Below are 18823 nucleotides of genomic sequence, written 5' to 3' on the forward strand. Positions count from 1 at the left end.
TGTGCGAGAATACTATCGGCTGAGATGGCGATGACCAATTCCTTGGGTGTGCTGCACAGTTCAATTTCACTCCCCGGAAAGGCCCGCCTGCAGTATTCCCTGGTCAGTATTCCCAGCCGGCGCCCTACGCTGGCGATGTCCACAGTCCAGCTGCAGCTGGCTTGCAGTCCCGACTCCCCAGCCGCGGTGGTTCTCCCGATGGAGCCGACGGCTGGCGATGTCCACAGTCCAGCTGCAGCTGGCTTGCAGTCCCGACTCCCCAGCCGCGGCGGTTCTCCCGATGGAGCCGGTAGCTTTCGCTCGGGCCAGCCAGCCGCCAGACTGCGGCCGCCGGCCGCCTGTTTATTGATAAAGCAGCACGGACCGCGCTCAGATGGGGCGTCGGCTCCTCACGCAAAGCTTCAGGTCACGAGACCGAACCCAGGTCCGGCTGGGAGGCCACAGGCCGATCCAGGGCAGAGGTCCGGGGCGATCGCGTCGTCTATGTGCTCCTGGGTCGGGGCTGGTGTTCTGAGACCCGGTGTGATATGCAGTATTCTGGTGTGAAGCTCGGTGTATTGCGCAAAAGCTGCTATCGTAACCAGTCATGTACACACAATTTGCAAAGGAAATGCCTACACACACACACACACACACACACACACACATACACACACATACACACACACACACACGCACACACACACACACACACACACACACACACACACACACACACACACGCACACACACACACACGTATACATATATATATATATATATATATATATATATATATATATATATATATATATATATATAACTGGAGGATCATCATATAATCATCAAACCTAAATGCAAAGCCAGTCTTAATTTTTGCGTTGATACTGACTGAAGTTTTTTAATTTTTTGCCTTTCCAGGTACCTGGTTGGCTCCTTTTCAACAGCCCTCTGAAGAACTTAGAGGAGTTTGTTTTACACGAAGAGGATTCATACCTGGACCAAGGGGAGACCATGGCACGGCATGTGTTGAGTCTTAAGCAATTTCTTCAAAATGAGCCATGGTCTGTTGATGCAAGCCATGACAAAACATAAGAGAAGAAATTAATATGAGCTACGATTTCTTATAGCCTCTTGTTTTGGTAACATCGTTGTTATAAGGCCGAGAATGTGTATCTGGAATAAAAAAATAAATTTGGCACGCCCATATGGGCTTTTTGGGGGACGCCTGCCTTACGGGGCGGTTGGAGGCTTTCAGATTTGGGTGTGGGGTGGGTGTAGGTATTCCAGATTTCAAAAAAGTGGCAGCTTTAGTGGGTTTAGCTATTTTCCCCCCGCTAGATAAGCTCCACTCATTTTACAAAATTACACCACTGCTATAGTTTTACGCAGCATTGTAAAAGGAATAAAACGAGATTTTCAACAATATGCTCGGACTGCCATTCTCGCCTGACGTGTTAGTATTTACACAGCGTTTTGGTTATTTAGCCATCGAACGCCGCCAGCTGTTATTGAGTCATGAGATGGACTGGACAGTGTTCGGCTTCCAACCACATGCGCGACACAACCCGAATTCTCTCCTTGGAAATAATGAGTCTTGAACCGGGATCTTCCCTTCAAGAGTCCAGCATTATGTGAACTAAGCTAGCCTTAGGTACAAGCCTGCTACTCATATCTCAAATAGATTCACTGGTAAGGACGCAAGCAAACGCCATACAAGTGGCACGGGAATTGACAGGCTGGAATTATGACAGACGCATTTTTGCGCATTGATGCTTTCGTTGCACTATGGGAGGTTAAAGAGATATTTGATTTTGTGATAGATAGTTCGTAGAGGTCGGGGCTATAGGATAAGTTGCATCATGTCCAAGTAGTTTCAGGGCGATTTAGTCTTTACTCCTAATTGCTTGCAGCGGATGGCAGTCCTGAGTCACGCAGTTGACGTACAACAGTGTCTTCTATCCTTCGGTGTACTTCTGGCTGCATGCGCGCGCTCGTCTTGGGATTAGCGTGACGAACACGCTTTTGGATGTCATTCAAGGCTCTAGGGATCGGTGGAAATGTGCGTTTAAGATCTCGCACCGTAGCCAGACTATTTTGAAAGCCATTCTGAGCGGTGAGGCATATATGTACCACCGCGTATGCCACACAATATTTGGCGCTGGCAACCCAAGGACTTCGGGGAAGCATAAACTTTCCTTAAAGGCGGTACGTATTGTATCAGCTGTGCATGGGGCACTTTGTATCTTTCTTCTGCCTCTACAAAGTTCTGCACTTTGTAAGGGCAGAACTTTGCCATGTCGCAGTTAAGATGAATGTTGAAATAGCTGAGACGAGTGCATCTTATTTGCTTATCTCAGTGCATTCAGCTTGTTTGCGGTGCAGCCTACGCAACACGCCCCATGCGCAGCCGATACAACACGTACCGCACGACGTCTTGGAAGAAGCCACCCCGAAATCCGCGGGAAGCAGACGCCAAATGTTTTGCAGCATATGCGACTGATACACTTCCCCACCACTCAGTATAGCATGCAGTTGGTCTAATTATGCGGCATGTCCTTAAACGCTTATCAACACCGATGGTTGTACTTTCGAGCGATACGAAACAAATATACATATAATGTCGCGCTCATCCCTAGACGCGTGCACATTTGCAATCGGAAGTACACTGAAAGGTGGAGGGCGCTTCTAGGTTTCATCCAAATGACTCAAGACTGCCATCCCTCGCGTAGATATGGAATAAATCAACCAGGCACATCTTGGACATAATACAACTCACCTCGCTCACCCCTACTTCACGAAAAATCTCTCCATGTGATACAATGCAGCCCAAGATGGGGCTGGCTGTATCATTTGAAGAGAGCTCACTCAGAAGCCATTCAGAAAAAAAGAAACGATGGTGTGATTTCCAAAATCTCAACACCACACACACAGCTTTATCAGCAAAATCTCAACACCACACTAATCGTACTTTCATTAGCTATGGCATGAGGAAGCTCAGAGCAAAGGCTAACACCAACTCCCCTTTCTTTCCCTTGTAGAGGAACCAGGCGCGTAGCTTTGCAGAATGTGTAGGAGAGCTGAACAGTGGTAAATGCCCAATCTGCCCGCAAAATATGCCAAAAAACAGATGCCTGACTGGATTTTGCCCACTTTCCTCCCATAGTTGGGCGGGCTAAAGCCCAAGTTTGGCGGGGGGAAGGGAAAGGGCTGACGCCCTCCTAACTAAATAGGAAACTACATCTCTAGGAGGAGCTATGCTGCGTGAAAATGTTAACTTCACGCAATATAGTTAACTTCAAATTATTAATTCAAATAATAGAAGGTCATCTCTGCCAGAGATAGGACCCCCGCTCCGGCAGAGTTCTGGCAATAGTTCTAGGCTGGCACTTCTGTAGCCCTATTGTAGTCCCAGACTAGACGCATTCACCGACAGTTGTTTTTCAGTATTAGGGCTGTGTATCCCTGGAATAGCCTCCTCAGCCTCTGGTGCTTTTACGCAGTCCCACGCTTCTAACATCTCAGAGCAGGTCCGATGATTTTACACATATCAGGGAATAATATACAATGAAAGGAGTGTTACACAATTTATAGTATCGGTGTCTTATTTGTAGGACGAAATTTTAGTAAATTTGTAAAGAGCGCTGGTGGATAGGCTCACCCAATGGTGCAAGCATGTCTCAGAAAGGGGGGGGGGGGCTTCCATAACAAAGTTTTAGGTCGGCTGCCGCACACCGCCATAGGCTTAATTTCTACGTTTCCGGAAAGTGGAAAAGTGGAGGTGCCATGACACCCATGCCCCCACTCCTACACCCGTGACGGCGCTGGATAGAAATAACTAAAACAAACACGACGAAGGGGAGAGGGGTGTACATCACATGTAAAACGCGAATATGTGCCTGTTCTGGTGCAGGTGCATTTTTGCACGTTGCGGTGCAAAGCTTTAAAGGAGTGTTCCACATTTGTACATGGGTTTGAACTGAAATGGCCATTTTGAAGATAATTCGGTGCATTTCACAGTCCTGCCCTTCCTAAGACCTGAAATCCTCTAATTTCTGAGCTGCACGCATGGAAAGATTGCAGATTATCTTGTGCATTTCGTGCAGACTATTTCCAGGCCATTTAAGCACACATGACGCCATAGCAACGCCATTCAGATCACGTCATCGCATAGGTCATGCGGCGTCCAGGACCAGGAAGAATATTATCGTCGAGACGTTTAGGTCTGGCGTCCGTGAGCACACATTTCGACATAAATTAAATCCATAGACACTCAACCAATGTAGGGTATGATGTGCAAGGTCAATGACAAATCATGCTTTGTGCTACATTATGCAAACAGTTAGATACTTTTGCTAATTCTTACGGAAATACAGCTTGTTATCGAATAACTAGAAACGCCATAATCGGGTACGCCAATGCAAGCAAACTTGTTACACCTGCGGATAAATGTGCAAGAACCCCACTAGAACGGGCCCAAACACGAACATATGACGATCTTTAGCACAGCGAACACTTCCAGCACCGCCACTGCCATCTCTCGGCGAGTTTTAGTACTGCATGTGAGTCCGAGTGTGGCAATTTCGCAAAGCTAGTTTGGCAACACCTAACGTCATGCAAACTTTCCACGATGCAATCAAACAACGATGTATTGAAGAACATTTGAAGTAAACAGAGAAAGACACTACAGATGTTTTGACGTCACACTTCAACCCGAAGAGAAACCTCCAGTTTGAAGTGTATACGTTCCAATCTGCGCACCAGGAGAATGAAGAGACTCTGGATCAGTTCACAATCCGTCTGCGAATGCTCGCGAAGTACTGTGAGTTCACCGATGTAGATCGCAAAATTAAGACTCGCATTATTCAAGCCTGCAAATCGACCAGTCTCAGACGTCGCGCACTGCGCGAAACAATGACCCTCACCGAGCTGCTGACCATCGGAAGAGCGTTGGAAACTTCGGAGGCACAGGCCGCAAATATCGAGCGCGGTGCCGATATAGCAATCAACCGTGTCCAAACCTATCGTCCGCCGCACCATCAAGCGCCTACCAATCGACACAAATCCTAGTCGACGCCGCAGCCGTCGACCACATGTGGGCTGTGCGGAGGAACATACCCGCATGACGGTGGTCCCACCAAGTGTCCGGCACACGGAAAGACATGCTACCAGTGTGGCAAAGTGAACCACTTCAGTCACATGTGCCGCTCAGGAGCTGCCAGATCGCACATGCCACAGACCAACCGAACCCCGAAGTACAATCACAATCGCATGAAGAAGAAGTCTTCTGTGCGTCAGGTCACTGAACAGACGGAGTCATCTAGTGATGATGAATACATTTACGCTTTGGCTACGGGTCAGACACAGCCTCGCACAACCGTGCAAGTCGCAGGCACATCAATCGGTGTCATTATCGACACGGGGGCCAACAAAAACCTGATCGACAGCATCACATTCCGACAACTGTGCCCACCACCCCAACTCGCTCCCACCAAGACAAGGTCATCCGCCTACGGAGCCACCGACCTTCTGCCGATAACAGAGGTATTCACGGCCCCAGTGACGCACGGAAACCGCACCGTCACGGCCAGCTTCTCCGTCGTGGAAGGAGCACACGGATCGCTCCTCAGCTTTCAAACGGCGAAGGACCTCAACCTGCTGGAAGTCATTCAAGAGGTGACAAGCAACCCTCCAGGCAGAACGCTGATCGAAGACCTGCTGGAAACCCATCCCATCACTGAAGGAATCGGCAAACTCAAAGACCATCGAGTGGAACTCCATGTTGACCCAGCGGTAAAACCCATCGCTCAACCGCACAGGCGCATACCGTTGCACACACGGAAGGCTCTGGAGAAGGAACTCCACTCGCTCCAGGAACAGGACATCATCGAACCTGTCACCGGACCGACGCCGTGGGTATCCCCAGTCGTGTGCGTCCCCAAACCGAAGGACCCGACAGCTATCCGCGTGTGTGTGGATATGCGCCGTGTGAATACCGCTATCCAAAGAGAGAGACACCTCACTCCAACAGTAGACGACATCATCCACGACCTAAACGAAGCAAAGGTGTTCAACAAGATCGACCTACGTTCAGGATATCATCAGCTGGTACTCCACCCGAGCAGCAGACCGATCACGACCTTCTCAACTCACAAAGGTCTGTTCCGCTACAAGCGTCTCAGCTTTGGTGTGTGCTCAGCCAGCGAAGTCTTCCAAAACGTCATCCAGCACACGCTCAGTGGCATTGAAGGAGTCCGCAACTTCTCTGACGATATCATCGTCTTCGGTTCAATCCAAGCCGAACACGACAGAGCCCTGACCAAGGTCATCCAAAGACTGCATGAAAAAGGGCTGGCCATCAACCATGATAAGTGCGCCTTCAACCAGAACAAGCTGACCTTCTTCGGCTACACCTTCTCATCGGAGGGAATGTCAGCAGATCCCAAGAAGGTATCGGCGATTGTGAACACCAAGGCACCAGAGAACCCATCGGAAGTGTGAAGCTTCCTCGGCATGACGAACTACCTGTCACGGTTCATACCGAACTACGCCGACCTCACGAGCTCGCTGCGAGATCTCACCAAGTGGGAGTGGACCAGCCATCACGAGACCTCCTTTCAGCGACTCAAAGAAGCTCCGAGTAGCTCTGGAACGATGTCCTACTTCGATCAGAAAAAGGATACGTGCCTCATCGTAGACGCCAGTCCGCACGGACTCGGTGGCATCCTGTGCCAGACCACAACTGAAAATCCTGAGGACATCAAGGTCATCGCATACGGAAGTCGTGCTCTGACCAACGTGGAAAGCCAGTATTGGCAAACCGAGCGAGAAGCCCTCGTCATCGTCTGGGGCTGCGAACACTTTCATCTGTACGTACGCGGTCAGGAGGTGGAAGTTATAACGGACCACAAGCCGGTGCGACTCATTTGGAGCAACCCCGCGTCGAAGCCTCCAGCAAGGGTCGAGCGCTGGGGTCTGCGCCTGCAACCGTACGATCTCGAAATCGTCTACCGACCAGGAAAGGACAACCCAGCCGACTACATGTCACGCCATCCACTAACCAGCGATTCAAGCGACGGAATCACCCTGTCCGATCAGACGGAAGCCTTCATCAACTTTGTCATGAATTCTGCTGTACCAAAAGCCATGACTCGCGAGGAAATCCAGACCTACACCGCAAGAGATGGAACTCTCCAGAAAATCCTCGAGCTGGTGAAGTCGAACCAGTGGCACACCGCCACTCACCGACCTCCAGAAACCGGTCAAGACGACGTCGACTACGACGCCCTGAAATGCTTCGCAGCCATCCATGGAGATCTGACTTTCTCGGAAGACAACACCGTCATCCTTCGTGGAAATCGGCTGGTCATCCCCGCTGCGCTGCAAAGCAAGGCCATCGCCCTGGCCCATCAAGGACACCAAGGCATCGTCAAGATGAAGAAACTCCTGAGAGAGAAGGTGTGGTTCCCGCGCATCGATACACAAGTGGAAGCCACCATCAAGACCTGCACTGCATGCCAAGTCACCGAACCAGTTCGACAGAAGGAACATCTTCAGATGTCGCCGCTCCCAACTGGACCATGGAAGGAGCTGTCTGCTGATTTCTGTGGACCTTTTCCATCGGGCGAATATCTCCTTGTTGTAATCGAGGACTACTCGAGATTCCCGGTTGTCCGTACGACAAAATCAACCTCTGCTCGTACCATCATCCCCATCCTGGACGACATCTTCTCAATGTTCGGGGTTCCCGATGTCATCGGAACAGACAACGGACCTCCGTTCAATGGACATGAGTTCCCCCAGTTCGCGAACTACATCGGCTTCAAGCACCGCAAGATCACCCCGTTGTGGCCAAGAGCTAACGGAGAAGCAGAACGTTTCATGAGAACGCTATCGAAAAGCTGTGAAAGCTGCTGTCGTCGAGAAACACCCGGTCAAGCAGGAAATGAACAAGTTTCTACGAAACTACCGATCGACACCGCACACGACTGCTCAGAAGAGCCCGGCCGAACTACTGTACGGTCGCACAGTGAAGATCATGCTGCTGTCTCTGATGACAACACATCCGGAGGATGGAAAACTCCGCGAGACGGACACAGCCGCGAAGAAGAAGATGAAAGAACAAGCTGGCCGTGGAGCCCAGACAACGAATCTTCAAATAAGACCAAGTTCTGATCCCCGAATTCAAGAAGGGAAAGCTGACACCTCGGTTCTGCCCAGCGCCGTACAAAGTGACCGGAATCCAAGGCGCCATGGTCACCGCACCACGGGGAGGTCACCAGGTGACGAGAAACGCGTCGATATTCAAAGCGTGCCCGCACCTCCATGGACAGGACGCTGATCACTCCGAAGAAGAGGACGAAGAACAGGCGATGGATGACATCCTCGAGTCCATGCGGCGCCACACCCCTACTCCCCGCGCCGCTACTGCGTCCTCCCACGCCACGACGTCGTCCCCGGCGCCAGTGTGTTTTCCGACCATGCGTCACCGTACGCGGCGCCAGCCCGCGTGGATGAAGGACTATGTGTAAGCAATCATCTGAAGAAGGGGAGGATGTAGTGCCTATGTATTGCCGAAATGAAAATCATTCACATTCCCCTGTATTATCATACCCTCCCGGGCTACCATATGAAATGAACCCCTATTTGACCTTGAATAAACTAAGTTTCCCCACCGACCGTTACCACGCGTTTATGGTTACCACACGATTTATGATTCGCACCGAACCAGACCATACGCGAGCTGATCCAGCTCCATAAACACCACAGTTACGTATGCATGTTATGTATATGTGCTGTATTCTGTGTCCGCACGTGGTCTGAAGTGTCCTGTATGGATTTAGTTGGCATGACATTTCCGTGCGTCTCACAGTATCGCGTCTCGCCCTAGTGCGCATCCGGGTCGTATGTCACGTAGCTGAGGCCGTTGCTACCACGCCGCAGTCAGGTGACGTGTGACGTCTGCGCGCCTACGCCCCCCGCCCCGCCCCGCCCCCCCTCCCTCTGCCGACACGCGCCGCGACGGCTCGCACCGCGTCACGCCACGCCGCCGACCCTGCCCACCGCCAGAGCCTGCCCATTGGTTGAGCTATCGCGTTGATGTCAGCGCCACGTCGCCATTGGTTAGCGGAGGGGGCGCGGACTGTCGACACCGTCGCAGAGACCCGCGCGGTCTAGGTGTGGCTCAGAGCCGCCTCCGTAACACGGTAGCTGGTTAATGTAAATAAACGTCACCGAACCTCGCCTGACCATTGTTTTGACCAGAGGAACTTCAGTTTCGAAGAAACCCCGAGTTTCCGAGCTTGGTTTGCCGAGCTCACGCGACCGAGCGTGCTTCGTCGTGCCGTCCGGTTGGGAGGGAGGGGGGACTCCCTGTTGGTGACTCCGTGTTGGTGAAGCCGCTGGCGCACGGCCAGGACGGAGACCACTGTCGCCAGGGCTCCATTCAGGCGCGAGACTGTTGTGGTGGGGGGGGGGGGGAAGGGGAGGGAGACTGGGCCACGTCGACGAATGACGTGCAGCGTCAGGAGCCCTGTTTACATCAGAAATTTAATATGTTACCAGATTGACACCAAGAATGACCAGCTCAGGGTTTTTTTGGTTTTCGTGCATCCGCGGTGCTGGTAACGTGGCGCTTTTGAGTCAAGCTGTGCAACGTTTTGTCATCGCTTTGAGCCGCGTCGGACAGCGTGAGTTGTCAGGGCCATCGGCGCAGGATTGCGGAGAGAGGGATCTATATTTCTGTAGGGTGCCTTATCCGGTCATTGGTCTAAACTGGGTGAGTGATTGTAAGCTGGGAGCAGGTCATGGGGTCCACAAAGGGTCAGGCTGCCTGTCAAATGTTGTTGTCCTTGCTAAGCTTTTCTGATCAGGTTAATGTGGGTCATAGGTTTGCCTGATGTCCCTGTAGCGTGTTTCGAACGAAGCAGTAACATTAAGCAAACCAATTTCCCATTGCTTCCAACCTGCATGCGTATTTAAGTCGGGCGCCGAGGTGAGAGCCCCTTCAACAGAATGAGTACCTTGGCTGCAGGACCTAGTGTGTGGTGATTTTAATGTCAAGAGTATCTTCACAATTGTATGGAACAATATATCAAAATTTGGCCTGGAGGTCAGCATGCCAAAATTCAGCCACTGGCCCTAACATGTATTGGTGTGCTTTTTACTTAATGTGTACTTACACCATAGTCAGACAAGGTCAAGTGATGCTGCAATTTCAAATGGTTATTGTATGAAAAAAGTGTTCAGAGATATTCAGGATAAAGCATTCTTTGCAGCATCACAGTTTCATGAGGTGTTAGCTCTGCATTCTCTGAAACAGCTGCTTATGGTGTGCTGAGCCTTGAATGTTAAAGACTTGCAAGTTATGAGTGGTGGACTTTGGGCATATTACTGTCATATTGCTCATGTTTGACCAGAGTGTATTTTTCACAGCCAGGCCTGAAAATTGGCCAATCAAGCAGTGCCAATTTGTAGAACTTATTGCTGGGCTGTGGTAGAGTCCTTATGATTGTGAACTACATGATTGTGTGTTTTGAAACTGATTTAGCCCTATTTGTGCTCCATTCCACTTCTTATTTATCATTTTTCATCATATAACAGTGAGGTGTTCATCATTTCATTGGACTTATTGCTGTTGAATGATACAGAAAGATGCAACACCTTGTGTGGAGTGACACCCTTGAATGAAACTGATATTTGGCTGTGGGGACATGATGGATATAATAACTGAGCATAAATAACTGAAAATTTTATAAATAGCTTTTATATAGCACTCTTCAGGTGTTTGCAATATCATGTGTGGTGACCAGTCTCTTTGTTCCTCAATCCTTACTATTGACATTGTTTCCTGTTCTTGATGATGTATGCAGAGTCTTGATAGCAGAAGGGCCTCTGTGCCAGCCCCCCAGAATATATGCTATCAACATCCTGAGAGCCAGCAGTGGGCTTTAACACTTAAGCTAAAAGAATACAGTAGGCTCAATCTGAATTGCTCCCTCCACACTTCAAAAGTCTTCTCATGCCCATAAGGTATCTTGCACAAAATTTATTGTCATGACACCATCCTGGTACAGTACTGCAACATGTCCATTACACTATAGGTACTGATCAAGGTAAAGGTACTTGTCCTCACTGGACAGTTATGCAGGGCGAACTATGGGCATGCTTGTTTTATGCAGTGTAACCTATTAAACTTCACTGGCAGAGGCAGTGCAAGTTTTCATGGTCAAAAAAGTTCACAGTAAACACAAGTAAAACATTTGTCATCAAAAGCTATGAAATAATTGTTCATATGATGGTGTCAGGACATGATGTGATAAATCATGTGACCACCCCACTTAATATAGCATAACTATGCATGGCTAAGATACTCCATTGCCCACATCATGCAACAGACCATATCATGGCTTTTCAGCATCATGGATGATGAGGAAGCGAGTGCACTGGCTGTACTTTTGGTGGCACTGCTGTCGATGCTGGCATCGATAAGCTGACAGTGAAGACAACATCAACAGATGATAGCATGGCGGATAGCTCCCCAAAAGTTTGAAAGAGGTACCAGAGATGCGTGAGGAGAAGGAAGGGAAGCACAGACTGGTGGATCAAGATCGTTCTGACATCTGATAATGACACTTTCCTGGAAAACTTTAGGGTACATATATTGTGTTGTGTTGTTTTTTGGTCATGGTAATGAAGGAAACATATTGAAACAACCATGCCACTGTATCCCACTTTCTGGACTGTGTCATGCGTGTCGCGCTGACCCATGAGCTCCCTGCCAGACTTCCTTGTGCTTGCTGCCAACCTTACTGTTGTCGACCAGACCTGTTCTTCGCCGGCCCCTTTCACACAAGTTTCCAACCTTCTCTGCACTCTCTGCCGAACTCAGTCGCACTCGCCGCCAACCTCTTTTGTAGTCACCACCGACCACATGCAAACGCTTCCACCATTCCCACCGGTCATACCACTCGCCGCATGCCTCCACCCGTGCCACCACTTCGGCACTCGCCGCCGACCTCCTACGAGCTCCCCGCCTGCGTTATCTGCGCTCGTCGCAGACTTTCCCCTTGCATAGGTTGAGTATGGCAGCATTGTGACATCAGTTATGTTTCTAAAGATGTAGCAATCACATGTGTACCTAGTGTCTCGAAAGGATTCCAGGATCTAATCACATCAACACAGAATCCTATGAGATACTGCCCGCACCCTTGGAATTCATGCACGTGTGTGGTAATGGTCCTGATTTTGTGGCCTGGCACTTTGTGCCAACTTGGAAGTGTCACACACACTGTGTTAGGTCTTCCATACTATTCATCGGTATTCACATGTCTTTAAGCGAGGCATTTATCAGCCAACATGACTTTTGCACATTGCGGCAATCACAACAATAAAACACTGATTTGGAATAAGGTATTCCCATGATATGACTTGTTACATGCAACCAGTTGCCACTGGAGTTGTGAGTTGGTGATGTTCCATGTGTTGCAATACCTGCCTGATCATGGGCGCTGTTAACCACTTCTTCTTCACCCCGGATGTCGCACGTAACGTTTCAATACGTCTGTCACAAGGTTGGGCCAGTTCTGGCACCAAATCCTGCCACTCCTGGACCTGCCGTGGAACTAAACTGCCGGGTGGTCATCGCCATATATGTTCTCTCCACTACCATGGAGTTCAGGAACATCGGGCACCTGTTCGGTGTTCATAAGTGGACAGTCTTCTCATTCTACAGGAAGTTTGTCCGGTGAGCTATCAGAAGCGCACCGGTGCAAATGTGGTGTGTGGCGTACTACGACCCATCAAAGGCAAACATTGGGCTTTGATATGACTACTTTGATCTGTATCGTCATGCAATGAAATAAGCTGGCCTGTTCATTCAGATACGTGTTTCTCAGGCACGCTCAACTGCACCCACCTGAGGCACGTTCAACTGCACCCAACTGCTCTACAGAAAAGTTTCTTGTTCGCTTCGGTGTAAATGCCAACAGGCTAGCGGCGGTGATCGTTACCTGCGGAGCTCACGGTGGCGGCCGGGATCAGTTGATGGCGATCAATCGATCATTTTCAGGGAATCTGTTAATGGCAATCTTTCTCTGGAGAGCTGGTGACGGCGGCCATTCCCGGCATAGTTGTTTGCGCTGTTTATCTTGACGGGGCTGATGATGGCGAGTGTTAGAGTGGAACTGGTGATGACTGTCATACCCATTAGCCCTGGTGACGGCGGCGGTTCCCAAAATAACTGGTGACGGCGATCATTCCCACCAGGATTTGTAACAGTGCTCATTCTCTGTAGGACTCGGAACGGCATTCTCTTCGAAATGGCTGACTAGCAAATGGTTGTGCTTTTTACTCATCTGTCTGGCCAAGTTCTGCATGCGCCACAAGTAATAAGTCATCGTTAATTTACAGCGCTCTGATAACAGCATGCCTGCATGACTTCATTCGGCTGCCATCGGACGAGGAGGCCGCCGCCTCAGCCCAGGAGGCCTGGGAACGGACGGGATTCCCTGGTGTGTGGGCTGCTTCTGGACGGCACCCATTTGCCCATATCGGCACCAACAGAAGGGTACCATGACTACACCAACCGTAAAGGGTGGCAAAGTTTGACATGCAAGCTCTGGTGGACAACAGGGGAAGGTAGATGTAAAATGGTGCCTGCCACATTTCATCCTAGGATGAAATGCTTAGCCTACCAAACGTGTCCGGATGCGACAAGTTGGAATATCTGTGTCCTAGAAAACCAAGAGGGTTGGTAGCACTGAATGTAACGCTGAGACCCTGTTTCACCATTGGGCTAATAAACTGCAATTCGTGAGGTGATGTACAATATGAACATGCCAGCAGAGTACTGATCCATTTCTATATTTTGAATCAACGTGATATGTTCCATAGAGCAAGGTCTACATATACATCTGGATACCCTCTTTATTATATTTGTATTTATACTGCTTTCAGTCGTCAGAAATGAATAAGTCCAGGTTACACAATGTTTAGGGCAATATCTGCACCACTGTTATTGCTGCATACAGAAACAAACTGACTTTCCTCATGGTCAGATTCCTGGGCGTCACTTGTATGGACTGTGACAAATTTGTAGCAATGGCTGTAAAGTATGAGGAATTGGAATGAATACGGCCAGGCAGTGTTCATCCGAAAATGTTGTGGAGTGAAATTTCTTTGTAGTTACGATTGCCAGAACATGCCTCATCTCCAACAGCATGTGTACTGGTGCATCTTTTATGCTTGAAGGATTGCAGCTTTTTCGCTTGCATCGAACTTGCCTCGCAAAATCTCATTCAGCAAGACTGTCTGACGGAAGGTGGCTGATTCGTGGGCATTTTCTAAGCCATGCTACATTTCACAGGGCACGGCGCGTGTGGGCGACTTGGCTGTGCCGCCAATGATAGCTGGCGGCCCAGCGTACCCACTTCTTCCCTGGCTGATGAAGGGTTATACCGGAGCCCTCACCGAGCGGCAGAAGCATTTCAACACCAGGCACAGCCATGCACGCGTCGCTGTCGAGCATTGCTCAGGCCGTTTTAAAGGGAGATGGCGCCGGCTCCTAAAACGTTCGGAAATTTGCTATGAGGTTATCCCAGCAGCTGCGTTTGCATGTGCGATACTTCACAACATCGTGGAGGAGCGGGGTGAGCCATTTAGGGACGGCTGGTTGGAAGTAGCGGCCGTGGACGAGGCCCAGCAGCCACCTGGCGATATTGGCCGCTCAATTCTGGGAGCTGACGGGCGGCAGACAGCAGTGACCCGGGAACTGATCGCGGGCTTCCTGTGGACACGATGAAGGACCCTTTGATTGTGTGGCGCAAAGCCTGCAGTGGCCCTCCCCTCGTTCGTTGTATATATGCCGTAAATACTTTTGCATTGCACATGAAGGGCAGTCAGTAAACTGAGATCTGTGAAAGCTAACATTTCTCCCTACTTGGTGTTAAACACACCTATAACGTCGTGGAAAAGCCGTAGCTAACGACATCAAGCCGAGTGTGGCGCATGGCATCGCGGTCTGCAAACATGATGATCACTTATTAAATGTTAGCTAAAATTGTTGCGGTATGTAGGGTACCATACTGTCATTGTGCAGATGCTGACTAACCTCTAGCTGAAGGAAGTACTTAAGAACAATGCGTTGTTGTCAGTAAGATAATTTCTTTCTTAAATTATACACAAACACGAGTACGAATGTACGACACAGAACACAAATACGAAAGTACACAAGTACAGGAGTCCGAAGCAGGATTTACAGGTTTGCGATACTTGCGGGCACGTACAAGATTTTTGCAAATGGTCACTATAATACACAATACACATTACTAAATACGATACACGACACGCATCAAATGATACACGAAAACTATATCACACGAGTTACAGATACACATTTACACACAGATACAATATGTACACACGGACTATACATACGCGGAAGGTGCAAGACTATCGGTCGTCTCGACGCTCCACCCTTGCAGCGAGCAAGCGCACACACTGCTCTGCCGCGGCCGCGATGCGCGCCGTCACCTCCAATTCCAGAGAACGCTACCGCTCCTCCATCTCCACCATCCGCCGGAGGAGCATTTCGTAACAGTCGTCGCATCCCGCAGCGCCACGCCCGCCTCTCATGCCGGTCCTCGCGCGCCCGCGTCTGCGTCTGCGTCTGCGTCTGCGTCCTGCGTCTGCGTCCGCGTCTGCGTCCGCGTCCGCGACCGCACCCTCGCGCGCCCGCAGGAGCAGCTGGCTCATCCTGGGCGGCGGCTGGCTCAGCCTAGGCTGCGGCGGCTGGCTCAGCCTAGGCTGCGGCGGCTGGCTCAGCCTGGGCGGCGGCGGCTGGCTCAGCCTGGGCGGCGACGGCTGGCCCATCCTGGGCGATGGCGGCTGGCTCAGCCTGGGCGATGGCGGCTGGCTCAGCCCGGGCGACGGCGGCTGGCTGCTCTTGGACGAGGTACAACGGCGCGACCTGAACTGGCGGCTAGGCCGACGCTGGCCGGTAGGCTGGGGCCTCACTTGATAGAGACCTGGACGCCGCGGGCCGGTGAGCTAGGGCCGCACCCCATAGCGACATGGCCGGCGGCCTCGCCGACGTGGGCCGATGAGCTGGGGCTACACCCGACGCGGGCCGGTGAGGTAGGGCCGCACCCCATGGCGAGATGGCCGGCGGTCCTGCCGACGCGGGCCGGTGAGCTGGGGCCGCACCCGATGGCGAGATGGCCGGCGGCCCTGCCGACGGCTGCCCCGACGCCGGCTCCGGGCTGCTTAAGAAGAGCTCTTCCGTCAGTGTGATGTCGGAATCGGAGTCCGTGTCGCTGTCCCGCGGCAGTGGTGGCAGGTCGGGTCGGCATCCCGGGTTCGGCGTAGATTGCCGCTGCCCAGCCTGCCTAGGTAGCCCGGATGGCCCAGCCACAGCAGCTTGTGCCGGCCGCCGGACCACGGTGAGCACAACGTCAGTGTTTCTTTCACTTGCACTGCGGGCGCCAACTGAAAGGACGACAGAGAAGCATGTACCAAATGTAAGCAATGGATATATTTCCAGGTGGATATATTTCCAGGGAAACGAGCACAATGTGATTCAAAACAGAACCGTGCAGAATTTGGTACAACATCCACAAACATACCAACGTGTTTCATTAAAGAATCCTCTCACTCCCAGCCACTACTCTTTGTGCAGCAGTTCAACACATTCCGCAAAGGTGTCGACATCATGACAGAGGTGGCATGACTAGCACGCAATTCCAATTTCTGGTCGTGGGGAAATTGACTACGGCACAGTACATCATTGGGAACTGGTATACAAAGGGAAATAGTACTATGAAAGCTGGCATTCAGTTTCAATCTACTGCAGTTTTTCTGTCCTGCCAGCTTTTCGTTAATTTACACAATATTCTTTGCATAGTGACTTACAGAACACGTCCTCCCGTTCCGGCGTAGGGGCAGTGACGGCCATGCCCACAGCCAAGTCCATATCCATGTCATATGGCCTGGTCCGGCCGGACCGCTGGCCGAGAGCATGTCGAGGCCAAGCCCATGTCCTCCATGGCCTTTCGGTCCGTGACCGCTCAAGCAATGCTAGCAGACACATTGAAAATAGCCGCAGCAACGAACGAACAACGCACCGCTATCGACCGGCCTAGCGTCACACTAAATGTGGCGCTTTTGCGGCTTAACTCTGGCGTAAACGCAGCTTTCAGCAACTCATGGCACAAAAAAATAAACTTGACCAATCAGAGAAGAGATTTCAAAGTTCAAGATCGATACAAATTGCCATGTAGCAGCGAGGCCGTCCATCCTGGGACCGCCAGGCTATCATATGGAATTTGGTAGCCTGGCAGAGATTCGCTCCAAGCTACCATATTTTCCATACACAAATATAGTGCAAGATGCTATAGTTATTGCAGTCAGTCGTACTGCCTGGGTGCGAAGTAAAGAGCACAGACACACTTGCAACACAAATTTTGATAATTTCCAGTGCTTTCTTAAAGGCAAAACTGAGATTATTATTAGCACATTTTTGTTCCAATCCGGCAATTATTTATTTTCCAATGCAAGCAATGTTAACAGGGCTACTGTTATGTGCGTTGCGTGCCCATATGTCTATCACACCAGTCAGCCCTGCGCTGAAAGTGGACCTTTTACATGATGGCATCGCGCCATGAGCGCCGTCTCGCGCGCGCCGCCGTGCCTCCAGCTGGGCACCAGAAGATCGTTCTCCTCTGACGGCCAGCGACGAGCCCTGTTCTCCCGCGGAGAACACACGCAGGCGCAGGAGGACCCGCCCCGCATCTTAATCACAGGTGAGGCTAGAGGACGGCGCTGCACGAGGGCGGTCCGACCGCCGGGATGGTCGCAGGGTTTTGTGGAGAAGCAGAACGGCGGGCGTCGTACGATGTTGAGGGGAGGGGAGATGAGGGGAGACGACCTGAACGGCCTGAGGAGACGTCACTCGTGAAGGGGAGACGACTTGAACGGCCTGAGGAGACGTCACTCGTGAAGGGGAGACGACTTGAACGGCCTGAGGTTGAAGCGGTGATTGGATTGGATGTGCCGAAGAGGCTGCCGTCAACACGCGGAAAAAAAACAAGGCTCATTTCGAGTGCCGACCAGGGCACACATGCCATTACATGACGCGTCCGTCATGTCGTGACGTCACGTGACGCGACCACATTTGTCCTGTCGTGATGAGTCATTGGCTATGTTCTATAGGAATGCACTTAATTTATGGTGCAGTCACTCGTAGTTCGCTTCCGAATTCGGGAAGTGCGGAAGCTAGGATGAAAACTGTTATGGCCAATCACATGCCGCGCAGTCAGCCATCATCTCTGGAGCTTTTTTGGCGCCTTTATCGATTGAAGGCCAGATCAAACTTCCATGCTCTTAAGTCTCAGTCCGAGCTGCCAACGCCCCAGGCTGCCTTCCCCATTAACAACAGCTGTCCACAAGTTGCAACCTATGACGTCAAAGGTAAGTGCGTCACAACAGCTCTCACGGATTGGAGAATGGTCGCTTATGTATGCGTCGTTCTAGGGAGCAACTCAAGTAGGTACTTTGCCAATGAGGAACACAGCCCTGGTGGTTGGCTGACCCTAGCCCTGTTTACATTGGAAAATAAGTGGTTGCCAGATTGGAACAAGAATGTGCCAATAATGATAGGGCGCGTGTAAATCGACTCACGAGTGCATCTACACAGAACAGTTCCTCTGCTTAAATCCACTACGAAGTGGATTTACACAGAATGCCACTCCTGTGTAAATCGACTCAGATCTGAGTTGATCTACACATAAACGCACTGTTGTGTAAGTCCACTTGTGAGTAGATCTACACAAGTGTGGCTTCAGGAGTA

At 50.8% G+C, this 18823-nt stretch overlaps 1 long non-coding RNA gene across 2 annotated transcripts; it reads left to right on the forward strand.

Moving 5' to 3' along the window:
- The first annotated feature begins 9668 nt into the window (after positions 1 to 9668).
- On the forward strand, positions 9669 to 15598 carry LOC119089711 (uncharacterized). 2 transcript variants are annotated; one of them, XR_005093185.1, is made up of 5 exons: positions 9669 to 9757; positions 11396 to 11632; positions 12552 to 12724; positions 13390 to 13490; positions 14345 to 15598. It is a non-coding gene; the product is annotated as an uncharacterized LOC119089711 (long non-coding RNA). The 2 variants fall into 2 exon arrangements; XR_005093184.1 differs by lacking the exon at positions 14345 to 15598 and having other exon boundaries at positions 13390 to 13795.
- The last annotated feature ends 3225 nt before the right edge of the window (positions 15599 to 18823 follow it).

The sequence above is a fragment of the Pollicipes pollicipes genome, unplaced genomic scaffold, assembly GCF_011947565.3.
Source record: "Pollicipes pollicipes isolate AB1234 unplaced genomic scaffold, Ppol_2.1 Scaffold_3087;HRSCAF=3621_pilon_pilon_pilon, whole genome shotgun sequence".
In the NCBI taxonomy this organism is placed as follows: Eukaryota; Metazoa; Arthropoda; class Thecostraca; order Pollicipedomorpha; family Pollicipedidae; genus Pollicipes; species Pollicipes pollicipes.